Genomic DNA, 16,534 nt, shown 5'->3' with positions numbered 1-16,534 from the left:
GTTGACATCCAAGCCATTGTTTCCTTTCTCTTTTCTTTCATACAACTCGAAAAAAGTCTTGGGTCCGCCTTTGGTTGTCTTTGATCGTTGTCATATAACAATTTCTCTGAATGATCACCACATAGATAGTGGCCCGTCTCGTTGCCCAAAAACACTTATATTATCTCCACACATATAAGTACTTAGTTGAATGATCTTGTCACACAAATGAGTTATGTTGTTTTTCGACTATGAAATCTTTCTTTTCCACATTAGATATGTTTTTTTTCTTTCACATAAATTAAATTGTATTTGGTCTCTGCTAAATCGTGTTTACACAGTTCATAACTTCTTAACTCTCAGTCATTCTTCCTTGATCAATCTCTCGCAAATCGACTACCTTAACAAAAATTTATATTATTTCAACCTTAATACAACAAAAAAAAAGTTATAATCGAATATTTGTTTTATTTACATTTAGGGGAGGTTTGAAACATGATTTCCAAGTCATGATAGGTAAACCAATCAATAACATCCACGTAGGCGAATTTCAAGGGAAAGTAAAATAAACAAACACGAGTATTTTATTGTATTCTATTTTGGGAAAATAAATATAAATAAACCTCCCCAAATCCCTCTTACTTTCAATTGGTTACGATCTCCTCGAATTCAACTCAATTCAATTTTGCTCTAATAATTATTTGATTTTGGTGCAATCTCAAATCTGTTCGGCGGCAATGGACAGTGGAGGACGTGTCGGCGTATACAACCCGAGAACTATGGAAGAAGTTTACAGAGATTGTCAAGGCCGTCGTAACGCCTTCATTAAAGCTCTCACCACGGGTAATACCTACACCTTTCCAAGTCATGTTTAGGGTTTATCTACAATTCTGATTGTCTAATTTGTATTCCTATTTCTCCTCCTGCAGATGTTGAACGATTTTACCGCCAATGCGATCCAGGTTTGTATTACTTTTAGGGTTTTTATAAATCGGTTTTTGTAGAAATTATATATAAATGTCAAGTCTGTTTTATTTTAATTTTACGATTTAATTTAACATTCTAGTACAATACAATTATATCGTTGAGGTACAAAGTATATACCTATGTAACCTCTTTAATTACTACTCTTTTCTTTCTTATCTCTATGATTGCTAGTCCGCATCTCCTAACACTGAATGATTCTATATTCTATTAAGTGAATTGTTGGGATAGCAAATCAGAAGAGTGAATTTGAATTATTTGATAACTATTAAACCGATATGGAAGTATCTAATTTACTCGTTTCGTTAATAAAGCTTATCGCTTTTTTAGCTTTTCTTACAAAATAATCTTAACTTGGTGTTTGGTTTAGCCTTTTAAGCTTATGCTTATTAGCTTATATAAGCTCATTTGAAGAAGCTTATTTGAAGATGGTTTTTTTTAGCTTATTTGAAGAAGTTTATTTGTGTAAGGTTGTAAGTTACTCATTTGTCCTCAATTGGTGGTGGATTAATAATTATTGAAACAACTTATTAGTTTAACAAATTAAATAATAGTGGATTTAACAACTTATTAAGATGCATATTATGGAATTGGCTAAAGGTAGTATTATAAATGAAGAAATGAGAAGAAAGTCACAAGGTTTCTCTTCACAATCAGATGCATTAGTTACCGAAAGTAGGGGAGAAGCCATAGCAGAGGTCCGAGTAATAGATCAAAGCACCGCAGTAAGTCTAAAGGAAAGTTTGATGATTTTGAGTGTTATAATTGTGGTAGGAAAGGGCACACAATAAAAATATTGCACGCAATTGAAAAAGGAGAACAAGAAGAGTAATTACACAATAAAAAGATAAGAAAGATGACCGTTTTGAAGGTACTTCTAAAACTAACACTGCCACCGAAGAGTTTCATATTTGTTGATTATGATAGGGTGAACATTGCACGTGATGATTCAAGTTGGGCTGTTGACAGTGGTGCTACTTGTCATGTGACATCACAAAGGGATTTTTATACGTCTTATACTCTTAGTGATTTTGGAATGCCAAGATGGGCAATAATGGGCTATCAAAGATTGTTGGTGTTGGGAATGTTTGCTTGAAGTTTGATACTGGGATGGATTTGGTTTTACACAATGTAAAACATGTTCCATATATTAGACTTAATTTGTTCTCCGCAGGCACAGATGATGTTGGTTTCCACATTTCCTTTGTTGGTTGAATTTGGAAACTCACTCACGGTTCATTGATCGTGGCAAGAGGTAAAAGAACTTCAAAGTTATACATGTAACATCCAAATATTTCTAGAGACTCGGTTAATTCATTGACGAATTCTGATGTGACTGATTTGTGGCATAAGAGACTTGCTCACATTAGTGAAAAAGGGATGTCTATTTTACTGAAGAAAGATGCATTGTCAAGTGTGAAAGATGTTCAGTTGAAGAAGTGTTCTCATTGTATGAATGGTAAGCAAAAGGGAGTTTCTTTTCATAGTCATCCGCCTCATAGAAAAGAAAGTATACTTGACTTGGTGCATTCAGATGTACGTGGTCCTATAAAGACTAGAACACTTGGGCGCTGCTTATATCTTGTGACATTTATAGACAATCATTCGAGGAAGGTATGGGTTTATACTTTAAAGTATAAATATCAAGTATTTTATGTGTTTAAGCAATTTCATGTCGTAGTTGAGAGACAAACTGGGAAGAAGCTCAAGTGTATTCGAACATTAAATGGAGGTGAATATATTGGTCCTTTTAATGCTTATTATAGGGAGAAAGGTATTCGACAGCAAAAGCCACCTCCTAAGACACCATCGTTGAATGGTTTAGCAGAATGGATGAACATAACTTTGGTTGAAAGGTTTAAGTGTTTGATCCCACATGCAGGGTTGCCTAATTCCTTTTAAGGTGAAGCTTTATATACAGCGGTACACGTTAATAATATTACTCCTTGTATTCCTTTGCATAATGATGTTCCAGGCAGAGTTTGGAGTGGCAAAGATGTTTCATATCCTCATTTGCGGGTCTTTGGATGCAAAGAATTTGTGCATACTCCCAAATATGAAAGATCAAAGCTTGATGTGAAGTCCAGACAGTGTGTATTCCTTGGTTATGGGCAAGATGAGTTTGGATACATGCTATATGATCCAGTTTTAAAGAAGCTTGTAAGAAGTCGTGATGTTGAGTTTGTGGAAGATCAGAGTTTGAAAGATATTGAGAAGACACAGGTAGTTCCTTAGTACACTGATGATCTCATTGATATGATCCTATTCTTACTCAGCATTCTGAGCTACATCATGAAGATGGTATTCAAAATGACGAAAACCATGGTACCGATAATGTTGATAATCAAAAGTAGGTAGAGTTGGATGAGGATATTTATAACAAACCATAAAAATAAAGGGACAAAAGAAGAGAAAATTCCATCCCACATTGGTGGAGGAAAGAAAATGAGGAGCTTCCACCATGATATAAATAGGATTGTAAGTCCTTGTCCCACATCGCTAAATTATAAAACTAGTGAGCTGTTTATAAGAAAGAAAACTCATATGTTAATGTTCTTATAAGACATATCACACCCAGTGGTCCTAGCGGAGGGTGCGAAGCACCTGAACGAGCACGCGCACGCGCACGGGCTCGGGCGAAGTGCGATGGGTGCAATGTAGCGCTTTGATTGCGCACTTTGCGCTCGCATCGCCGCTTAAGGGCCGCCTTAGTATTTTTGTCGAAAATTAGGTTGATCATCAGACATTCCTCCTCGCACCAAATTCTCATATTTCTCTATGACGTTTTCAAACACATAAATATAGATATTAAGAGGATAGTATAATACCCGAGTTATTGTAACGATATTCGATCGAAAGAATATACACGAATCCAAAAGCTCTGCCTGTTAAGGTAAGACATTGTGTCATCGTGTAAAGTTTCTAGTCTCGTGATTATTGTTATGATTATTGGTTTTATACTAATCTAGAGATACTACATTGTGTTTATCCTAGGTGCTTAATACCAAGAGGCGTTTTCTTTAATTGTAAACCTACAAGGTGAGACATTCGAGTTTTTGTACCACTCACATTAACGTGAGACAACTATTTTTCTGACACTGTCATGGTGATTTCAAAACCTATAAAACTCATGACAGATAGTCTAAATGGTTTCAAATATATTTTTAAAAGTATTTTAAATACATTACAGTGATTAAGTCTCTGTAGACTTACAGGATTGTTACTACTGGTATTGTGGGGTTTTGTATACAAGGCCTGCCTACTGGGCTATTACACGTTACTTACTGGACAAGTGTTAGCCAATAAGTAATACGACCACAGTCATAGATACGGTCGAGTGACAAGTACCTTTCGGTAATTTGTAAGCAGGCAGGTGTAGAAACATCTTAATGCTGTAACTATAAAATGTGTCATTTACAAACGAATGTACTCACTTATATTTCTTGTTGATCAAATATTTTAAGCATGTTTCAGGTGACTTGTTAGAGACAAAGGAATGATGTCTGCGGGCTTCCAGCTTAAATAAGTGGCTTGTCACCAGAATAAAGAAACGTGATTTGTAAATTAGGATTTAACCCTATAAAACTTATGTTTGTATCAAAAGGGATTAAATTCCCGGTTTATCATAATAATAAACATGGTGTTTTTATAACTCTGATCATTTTTCCTAACTACGGTTCTGATGAAATATTCCACTGCAAAATAATTTAATAAACACCGATACCACCAATCAATGTTCACGGCTTCCCTCCCAGGGTATAGGGGTCGGGGCTGTGACAGCTGAAGTGGTATTAGAGCCACTGGTTTAAGCAATATGTGTATTTTAATAATACATATTCTTAAAATTAAGAGTTAGGAAATACATGCATTAACCTATGTGTTAACCATACATAAAAGATTTTAATCACACGTGAAAATAAATACTATTTTCTTTTGGAGTTCGTTGCTTTATTTTTTTTTGCTTAACAGTATGAGCGAGCTCATAGAAGCATTTGAAAACATATCCATTAAAACTACGGATATGGAAGAAGGACAAACCAGTGAACAACACCTGGCAAAGAGGGTTGAGGAAAAATAAGAAAGGAAGAACCTCGGTCATACAACCACCACCCCAACCTGAACAACCAACTCAACTACAACCAACTCAACATGAACCATCAACCTTACCACCACCCATGTCAACAATACCAATGCAAGAGAGACTAGGCATCTGCCTAGATGAATGTGAAATCTTCCAACCAATATTTAACGATATAGATGCAGGATGCTACAGCAACCCTAATATGTCATCCCAGGATCCAAATAATACCATGCTCCCTGATGATATAATCAACCAAGCCCAGTTGGAAGAATGGTGGACAAATGATTGGCAATATCAAACAATGATGGCAAATTCTTATGCACCATTCCAAGCTGAAACCGCAAACTATCCCACCATGACACCGGAAATATGGGGGATAATTTAACCTGGAAGTACTACGACCGAGAACCATACATATAAACCATATATATAATATTTATATGTTCATTATCGTAATTTCTTTGATAAAAAAAAGAGTGTGTATGTATGTAAGAAAGGTGTGTATTGATGCATATATGTAAAGTATGTAGATGTAAAATATAGTGATTTATATATATATATATATGTAAAGAGTAAATGTCGCAAAGATCGACGATTTTGACATATTTTGTGCCTATGTGTTATTTTATGCTTATGTGTTATTAATATCTTGCTACCTTATTATTTGATTACGATATTAATTATTTCTTTCTTATATGTAATTCAGATGTCGAATGAGCACAATCGTGAAAATGAGCACAATTGCGAAAATGAGCACAATCGCGAAAATGAACACAATCACGAAAATAAGCATAGTCACGTAAATGAGCACAATCACAGAAACGAGCATAATCATGAAATTCATAATCAAGAAAATCGTCTGAATATGAATGCTATTGAAAATATGATAGCTCTGAAAATCACTGAAGCAATTCCTTTAATTGCTGATGCTATTAGGCAACCCGTTTCTGTAATTAGGCATAAGACCGAGAGTAATAAACGTAAGTCTAACAATGAGGCTAGTCATAACGTGAATGGAGGAAATAGCAACCCATTACCCAAAAAGTCAAAAGTTCACTGTTGTACTTACAAGGATTTCTTAGCCTGTAAACCAACCGAATTCTCTGGAAATGAAGGACCTATTTCAGCACTACGCTGGTTAGAAAAGACAGAAGCTATAATAAGAATCAGTAAATGTGCTGAAGAAGATAAAATAATATATGCTTCTAATCTCTTCATTAATGAAGCAATGGAATGGTGGAACACGATTCTCCAATCAAAAGGAATCCACATATTCTATACTATGACCTGGGAAGAATTTAAAGAAATAGTAGAAAGGAAATTTTGTCCTCCTCATGAAAGAGAAAACATTGCTACTATGTTCTTAAACAACAAAATGGAAAGTGTGAAGTTTCGTGAGTATACGAAAAAATTCTTCGAATATGCAAGAATGGTACCGGCTTTGGCTTCGCCAGATCAGTACTAATTTCTCGTTATATTTGGGGATTACTAAGTGAAATCCGCGATCTGGTAAAGTCAGCTAGACCTCAGACTATTGAAGAAATAGTTGAGCTAGCTAATACCATGACAGACGGATTAGTCCGAACTCAGGATGAAAATAAAAAGAAAGATCTAGCCCAGAAGATTACCCAAGAATTTCGGAAGAAAGGAATATGGCAATCTTATGCTCATCCTTTCTGTAAAATTTGCAGAAAAAGGCATTCAGGGAGATGCGATTTTAAGAAAACTAAGTATTGCAATTTTTGCAAAATGGCTGGGCATACGGATGAAGAATGTAGGAGAAAAGAAAGTCGTGTTTGCTATAACTGTGGAGAACCTGGCCACATCCGTCCAAAATGTCCAAAATTGATAAAGGTGTATGATAACAAAGCAAAGAACACAGATGGACCTAAGAAGAATGCACGAGCTTTTCAGCTTACTGCACAAGAAGCAGCAATGATTCCAGACGTCATTGCGGGTACGTTCCTTATCAATAACGTTTACGCTAAAGTATTGTTTGATTCCAGAGCAAATCAAAGTTTTATAAACAAAAAGTTTTGCCAAGCCTTAAATCAGCCATTAACCAAACTTCATCAAGTTTGTACGGTAGAAATGACAGAGGGAAATTCCATTCATATTCATGAAGTACTTCAAGAAGAAAACATAAATTTACTAGGCCACAAGTTTAAAGCAAATTTACTCCCAATGAATTTGGCTGGATTCGATGTCATATTAGGAATGGACTGGTTAGCAACCAATCATGCTCGAATCCTATGTAATACAAATTCTATTGAAATTCGTACGCCAACGGGAAAAATCATTACCATTCAAGGAGATAAAATGCTCAAGCCTAGGAAGTTCATATCAGTAATGAAAGTGGCAAGCTATCTAAGGAAAAAAGACGTAGCATATATGATTTATGTAATCATTAGCGCCAAAGGAAAAGAGCTAAAAGAAATTCCGGTAGTATCGGAATATTCTGACGTCTTTCCAAAAGATTTACCTGGACAACCGCCTGATCGTGAAGTTGAATTCAGAATTCATATAACACCAGGAATAGGGGTCGGGGGCTGTGACAATATTCATCCCGAGTTAGCAGTATATATACCTTCATTTGTCCCACTCAGGCGGTCTTCAAGAGATCGTCAACCTTCTACTCATTATTCTACTGGTGAGTACGCCTTACTCACTGATAGTGGAGAGCCCGAGTATTACAAAGAGGCCATGGAAGATAAGCATAAGAGAGAGTGGGTTGAATCCATACAAGTTGATATGGATTCCTTGTATGAGAACAATACCTTTGAGTTAGTGCCTAAGGGCAAAAGAGCTTTGAAGAACAAACGGGTCTAAAAATTGAATATTGAAGAACATACCTCGCGGCCTAGGTACAAGGAAAGATTGGTGGTCAAAGGGTTCAGTCAAAGAAAGGGTATTGATTTTGATGAGATTTTTTCTCCAGTTGTGAAGATTAGTTCCATTAGGGTGATTCTTGGTTTAGCTGCTAGTCTTGATCTTGAGGTTGAGTAAATGGATGTCAAGAGAACATTCCTTCATGGTTATCTGGATAAAGAAATCTATATTGAGCAACCTGAAGTTTTCAGGTAAAGGGTAAAGAAGATTATGTTTGTAAACTCCAGAAAAGTCTTTATGGGTTGAAGCAATCACCGAGACAGTGGTACAAGAAACTTGGGTCAGTTATGGGGAAGCAAAGCTACCGAAAGACTGCGTCTGATCACTGCGTTTTCTTTCAGAGGTTTGATGATGATTTCATCATTTTATTCTTTACGTTGCGTTTTCTTTAAGAGGTTCGGTGATGATGATTTCATCATTTTATTGCTTTATGTTGATGACATGTTGATTGTTGGTAAGAATGCCGAAATAATTGTCCAGCTGAAGAAAGAATTAAGCAAGTCTTTTTCTATGAAAGACTTGGGGCCAGCTTAGAATATTCTTGGCATTCGGATGACTAGAAATAGAGCTTCAAAGAAGTTGCATATGTCACAAGAGCAATACAATGAAAATGTGCTTAGCAGATTCAAGATGTCTAAAGTTAATGTGGTTTGTACACCTCTTACTCCCAACTTTAATTTAACTGAAAAAGATTGCCCTACTTTTGAGAAAGAGATTGAAGGGATGGATGGTGTTCCATATGCATCAGCGGTTGCAAGCTTGATGTATGCAATGGTATGTACACGGCCTGATATTGCCCATGCAGTAGGTGTTGTTAGTCGGTTCTTGTTAAATCCTGGTAAGAAGCATCGGGAAGCGGTCTAGTGGATTCTTATATATCTATGGGGTACTTCCAAATTTGGTATAACATTTGGAAATGGGGAGCCCATACTTGTTGGTTACACGGATTTTGATATGGCAGGAAATACGAACAACATAAATCCACTTATGGATATCTGATGTTATTTGCAGGGGGCGTGTCATGGCAGTCAAGACTGCAATGTGTTGTTTTGTCTACTACCGAGGTAGAGTATATGGCAGCAATAGAAGCATGCAAAGAATTATTGTGGTTGAAAAGATTTATGCAAGAGTTTGGCTTTATGCAACAATGCTATGTGGTTCTTTGTAATAATCAAAGTGCTATTCACCTTGCTAAGAATTCCATGTTTCATAAGAGAACAAAACATATTGATGTGAGGTATCATTGGATTAGAGATACTATTGAAGACAAGTTGTTTGAACTTGTTAAAGTTCACACCGATGATAATTGTTCCGATATGTTAACTAAAGCTTTGGCAAGGGAGAAACTGAAGATATGTTGCTCGCTCGCCGGGTGGTGAGTTCTTTCTCATAGACAAAAAGGGGAGATTTGTTGGGGTATTTTTTTACTCATGAGAAAGCCCAACAATATTATCACTCTGTATGGATTTTATTATTTCTATTTAATAATAAGAAAAGAAAAGGAGAAAAATATATATTATTATTGTTTTTGTTCACGGATGAACACACAATTTGGTGGGTTGAATTTGGGCCCACGTATGGCCTTTGACGTCTTGGACAAGAAAAGAAACATTAAAGGGTTTATATCATGAGCTCATTAACATATGCCGTAATACATACATTCGAAAGAAAGAAAAAGAATTAAGTTTTAGAGTTATTCCTCTTCTGCCGTCGACAAAACAAATTACGAAGAGAAGGTATTTTTTGTGTGCTCCATCTTTTTTGGCGTTTTTGTGAAGAGATAAGAAACGTTCTAGAGACCGGGTTCATTCAGGTCGGGCAAATGTTTAGTCAAACGAAGATTAATTCTGTACGTTTTGTTTACCATTCGTGGCTATGTGGTCATTTTCTTCCAACAGAAACAAGCTAGACTAATCTACCACATAGATATGTTGGCTAATGGCAACTATTGAGACGATTCATGCAAGGACTAGCTAACAACTGTCTCCTAATCAAGTTATCTATGGTTGAAACTGATATAGTTGTGCAATTTGCCTGACTCATATTTTGATAGAAAAAACAATTGGAGTAAATATTTGAGCACATTCGTATCATTTACGTACAATTTGATTTTAATGACTTCAAAACCATGAAATCAGTTGTAGTAGTAAGAAAATAACTAACTAAACATGAGAAAGAAAAAAGGAAAAAAGAACAAAATATTGCCCATATAAAATCCTTACTTATTCATCCTTTTTTTTTTTACTTTGATCAGTTATAGCTTTAGCACACCAAACTTTGAGCCCAATTAGCCTTTGTTTAGTTTATATAAAGCCCAGCTGCCTAAGCAGCCTAGCTACTCACCTAATCGTACACTAATTAAAAAGAAAACTAAAATTTATATTATTTACGATAAATTCTTTATGCGTATGTATATAATTTAGCAAAAAAAAGTTTATTCCATTAAACAAAATTTCCTACGTCTCATTCAGTATTGCTGGCTATAATTTAATTAACTAATGTTGTATTCTTTTCTTGTAACATTCTCTCTTTATTCAACTCACAAAATATCAAGAAAAAAGAATATAAATAATTAGTGAATCTTTAAATATGAAAAGTTATTCCCTAAATATAATTTTCTATTTCACAAAAAACCGTAGTACCATTATGAATAAAAATCTCAAAATATATTTAAACTAAATTTTATCCCCCGCATTACGGGGTTGTTTTATATTATTTGTTTCTATTATTTATTTATTTTTTAAATTTTTATTTTTTTATTGTATGAAAGTTAATAATATACTTATGGTTTGATGATAAATTGTTTTAAAAAATAAATGAGATGTTATAACCCGGTTTAAAAGCTATATGAGTTTGATGAGACCTAAGACCCGTTTATTTTTTACTATAAATATGGTTTTTTAATTATAAATTTTTAAATGAATCAGATATTAATTTTTAGTATATTCATACTTTATACGAATTTTATATTAAATATTTGACGAGATTACTTTTTAATTTAATGAGATGTTATAATCCGTTTAAGAAATATCTGGGTTTGGTGAGACTCATACCCGTGAATTTTGGTCAAATGCATGAGAAACATTAATTTAAAAATCAAACAAATCTGGTGATTCCAAGAAAAAGGGGAGCATTCATATCACGACACCTAGGATTTTGAGTTTTCGTTTATTATAGATTATATATATATTGATATAGATTATAAGAGCATTCTCATCCCACTCCTCATCTTATCTCTATAATTAAATTAAAAAACACTATATTTCTCTCTTCTGTTCAATTAAATAATATTTTTTATACCTTTATCATTACAGTTTTCTCTCTCATCTACTCACAACCAATCCAACAAATATTAAAAAATAAATAGGGGCAAACAATGTTCCCCAAATGTTTCCCAAATTTACAAAAAATCACTACATTTCTCTCTCCATCCTATAATTTACACTCATAATAACTTACAACCTCATCCTATAATTTGCAAACTCCTTACACATAATTATAGGGGATGGGATGTGAATGCTCTAAGAACTTATGTGGGATAGAGAATGAGATGTGATTGCTATAACCCATAAAATCGTTTTCATCTCAAATGTTGCTAGAGGGTTGTGCTTTTCAATAAAAATTTTATGCAATTAAAAAAAAGAATCTCACGTAATCGTGTATCATATTTTAACTTCTCGCTTAGTTACATAAATACGTGATTCTCTTTTCTTTTTCTTCTCAATCTAAAATGACATAAAGGAATATATTTTATAAACATATGGCGTACTCAGGGCCGATTCCAAGAAACACTAAAAAAAATTTGGACTGAAGGCGAATCTAAATTTGAGCCTTAAGACTTAAGTAAAATATAAACTCGATAACTCAAATAAAAAAGCAAATCATACGATGATAATATTAATTTCAATACACAAAACATAAACATTGTAGCAAAATAATCTAATTTACATACCTAAACGAAACGCGATGCTCGCCTTACATTTTTTGACATTAGAAGTTTCAGGTTATTTTGTAAAAAACTTAAATATATCCCCGGCTTGAGACTTTCTTATTTCTTCGTCACGTTTTCTCTTTTTGTGTTTTTCATTACCGGATAGGTATTTGTATTTAGGAGGCATTTTCCTAAAAAATAATATATATGTGTTAATTCAATAAACAAAAACAAAGTAACAATTGACAATCAGACCTACTGTTGTCTGTTGATAAAAGTATAAAACTGATAAACAACAATTCAACAACTTTTATAATAAAACTGTTACTAACCCTAACTGGCTAACTCCCTAACTCACTAACTTTTATAATAAAACTAAACAACTAAGTAAACAAATAAGTCCTAACTCACTAACTTTTATATTAAAACTAAACAACTAAGTAAACAAATAAACAAGAACTAACCTGGGCTGGCTGAGTGGCTGCTGCCTGCTGCCCTGCTGGGCGCTGGACGGAGCAGGGCTGGAGGCGGAGCCGGTTGCGGCGGCGGTGGACTGGTGGTGCAGGCTGCCGGCGGTCACGGCGGTGGTCTGTGCCTTTGTGGTACGTACGGTAATTGGATATTTTGAGTATGGAAGATGGTGGTTGTATTTTTATTTTAAAACCTTCCGTCTCCTGTCCTCCTGATCTTCTATATTGTAATTGGGTTATGGCCAACAAAGAATTGGACTACAAACAATTTATAAATGGACCTAAACAAATTTTTTCTTTTTATAAAATATAAAAAGAATTTTAAAAAATTTTCGGGTCTACCGGGTGGTCGGACCTATGGCGGTCAACTACCCTGCCATAGGCCTGGGCCGACCCTGGGCGTACTTTGTAAATAATTGTTATGTAAAAATTTATTTTAAGAACTATTAACTAGCACATCATCTATACATACTTTTAAATTTATACCAATGTCTACTTTGTGATTAAAAGTTTTAATCACTTGAAGATTAACACTTTTACTACGCGTTGTTACCTTAAGTTAAAAGCCACTTGTAATAAATATGCAATAAGTGTATCTAAAATGGCTTCCATCTTATATATTTGGACCCACTTTAAATACTTATATGATCTTATATAATATAAAAATTATCCATGTTTTACTCACCTGAAAAATCGATTTATCAAATTTAATTACTAGGTTTTATCCCTGTATTACGGAGATTGTTTTACATTTTTCGTTTTTCTAATATTGATATATTTTTTTAAATATCAATTTAAATTATTGTAAGGAAATTAATAATATACTTTGGGTTTGATGATGAAAGAATTTAATTACTAGGTTTTATCCCCATATTACGGAACCATTGACAACTAACGTTTTTTATAAAAAAAAATTGTATGTTAATGTTATTTGAGTGTAGTTTCATCATTTTGTATATCTATATTTATAATTACAGTTTTGAAAATTAGTTTTTATACATATCTATGTTTTATTTTACACCTATGTAAATTTGTTAATACATAAGTTTTACACATATGTAAACTTGTGATTTATATATATAATCAAAGTTTTTTATATAAAATATGATAAAACTACTCTTAAATAATATTAGTATATAAAAAAATATTTTTTTTATTATTTAGAGTCCCTAATAGTTCTTAACTTTTTTAGAGTTCTTAAATGATACCAACCCTATATATATATATATATATATATATATATATATATGGGAGTGATATTTTGAGAACTTGATGAGTTGTAAGAACTTTAAGAACTCAATTTTAAACCACACATTTAATTAAATGAGTTAGAATATGTGGCTGAGATTAAATTTGATTAAAAAATGAATCAGGACAAAAAATAAAGATTTTTGTTGATTACACAACTTTAAACTTTAATTACACATGTGTAAAAAGTCGATTCAGTGTGTAAAAAATTACGGTAATTTTTTGTGCATTACTTACACTTACGTATTACACATGTGTAAAAAAAATTCAAAAACAAAAGTTGTTACGTTAAGTTCTTTTGAGTTCTTAAAACTCAAAGCGGTTCTCAAAAGAAATCAATCATATATATATATATATATATATATATATATATAGGGGAGTGTTATCCTAAAAATAAATAGTTTCATAGGAAAACTAGGAATAAATCATAACTATTGGATCATGTTAATCAATGGTTGAAATTTAAAATTACCAATAACCGATATAGTTTCCTAGAATTACTCTTTAATCATTATAACCGACATAGTTTACTAAAATTGTTCTTTCATCATCATTTTAATGCCAAATGTCAAAATTTTGTTGGTTCTTACCATTCCTAGGAAACTCTTTATTCTTATTTGAACCATTTTATATATATATATATAAAAGAGTTCAAATAAAAAAAACAAGTGTTTTGTAAGATGTGTGAGAAGAGCATTAAAATAAAAGAAACCACTTAAATATGACACTATAAAATGTAAATATGAAACAATACAATTATTTAGAAACTACCAATCTCAACCACTAGATCATAAATCCAAGGGCCTAGATCTATTCTTATTCTTCTCACAAATATATTGTTTTTTTACATTAACCCTACCCTACATATTTAGGGTAGGGTTAATGTAAAAAAACAATATATTTGTGAGAAGAATAAGAATAGATCTAGGCCCTTGGATTTATGATCTAGTGGTTGAGATTGGTAGTTTCTAAATAATTGTATTGTTTCATATTTACATTGTATAGTGTCATATTTAGGTGGTTTCTTTTATTTTAAAGCTCTTCTCACATTTCTCACAAAACACTTGTTTTTTATTTGAACTCTTTTCTACATACTAGCCAGTTGCCCGCGCGATGCAGCGGTGTATGCGCAAACGCAACCGGTGATAGTACGTTTGTAATCTCGCAACGGTATCTGGGTAACCCGAAGGTGGTATGCATTTAACGTGGCATCGAACGTGTAAGTGCGCCACACAATGCTTATACGCGAGCAACCCGGTATGTATAAGCAATGTCATCCACGTAACTGATGCTTGAACATGCGGAACCGGTGGCAACAAACAAGAAGCAAAGATGTATACAATAATTTCAGATAAACCGCTTTTTAACCCAATCCGTTTTGACGAACATATTCCGACCCGAAAACGTTTTAACCCGAAGCACATTTTGACATGAACCCTTTCGATCTAAACTCATCCCGACATGAACTGAAATAACCCTTTTTGTATTAACCTGTTCCAACGATAACTTGTTCCGACAACATTAGCCAAACTTGCCCGACCCGTTGCCTGTAATATTTGGTAATCACGAAACGTGTTAGTTTTTTAAAATTAATAAACTATAACAATATCATACTCAAATTAAAGAGAGTAAAATGCTCGTTTTTACAGTGTAACCTTTTAGAAAAAATATTAACGTGTGAAAAAGTTATAGCCGTTAAAAAGTCGTGGGGGTAGTTGGTTAATAATGAGGGAGAAATGTGTAACTATTTAATAAATGAACAAAACTTGATTGAAGTTGAAGGACTATTATTGTAAATTATTTTTGAATGAGCAAAGACTATATTACCCCTATATTTTTAAAAAAGATTATATTACCCTTACATTTTTAAAATTTGTTACTTGTAGATTATGCAATAAATGAGGTACCTCTTAAAATTTAAGAGGTCCCTCACTCCTATATTATATATTATATATATATATATATATAACTAGTGCATTTTAGTACAAGTTTTAAACTTCCGTCAACCCAGCATTATCAATTTAACTACCTATTAAATATTACATAAGTTATATTATGTGATATATCAAAACTTATTATGTGTGTGACCTCTCTCATAATAGATTTTTATTGCTTGAGATAGATTTGTGGCAATTTATTTACATCAGTGCCCGCATACTTTTTTTTTCTTTTAAAAGGCTAATTTTAAGCATCTAGAAGAGTTCTCATTTTACTAATTATAAAATGTTGTTAAAAAGTTTGGATGCTTTGTAAACAACCTTTTTTTGGATAATAAAAATGGGTAACTTTAAATAATAGTAACTAACTTTCTTGTTTTGTTTAAAGTATAAAGATTATAGATTTTAACATGTATTTTATAGCATTTTTCTTATTTGTTTCAATTAAGGAAGCCTTTTTTTTTCCTTTTTTTATGCCTATGTGAACCGATACGTAGATTTTAGGTATTTTATATTTTTTAATATAATTAACATGTTTTTCTATTTTTTTTGGAATATTGGATTTTAGTAATCTCTATTGAATGGTATTAGCCGATAATAACCCTTATTCATTTTATCGCCACTGGCGGTCTCAAATTCAAAAAAGTTGGGCCCCAATGGTCCCCCGTTAAAAAGGACTTAACGGCGTTATACTTTTTTTCGAATTTCAAACTAACTTTTTAGGGCTATTAATCGGAAGGAAGATACGAGTCGAATGATATAAAACTTAGCTCCAAACAATGATCTAAACGACTTGATTTTGGTTAATTGTAAGTTCAAACACCCGAATTGAAGCATTGCTTCGTCATTTTGAAGCATTGTTTCGAACTAAGTTTTACACCAATCGACTCGTATCCTCCTAACGATCAAAAGCCCTAAAACATTGGTTTGAAATTCAGAAAAAACTAACGCCGTTAAGCATATTTAACAAGGGACCATTGAGGGCAAACTTTTTTGAATTTGGAACCGTCAGTGG

This window comes from Bidens hawaiensis, unplaced genomic scaffold (assembly GCF_021521415.1).
Source record: "Bidens hawaiensis isolate Kalapana, Puna unplaced genomic scaffold, B.hawaiensis_p1.1 tig00015203_1, whole genome shotgun sequence".
NCBI lineage: Eukaryota > Viridiplantae > Streptophyta > Magnoliopsida > Asterales > Asteraceae > Bidens > Bidens hawaiensis.
Note: the sequence above shows the minus strand (reverse complement) of the source record.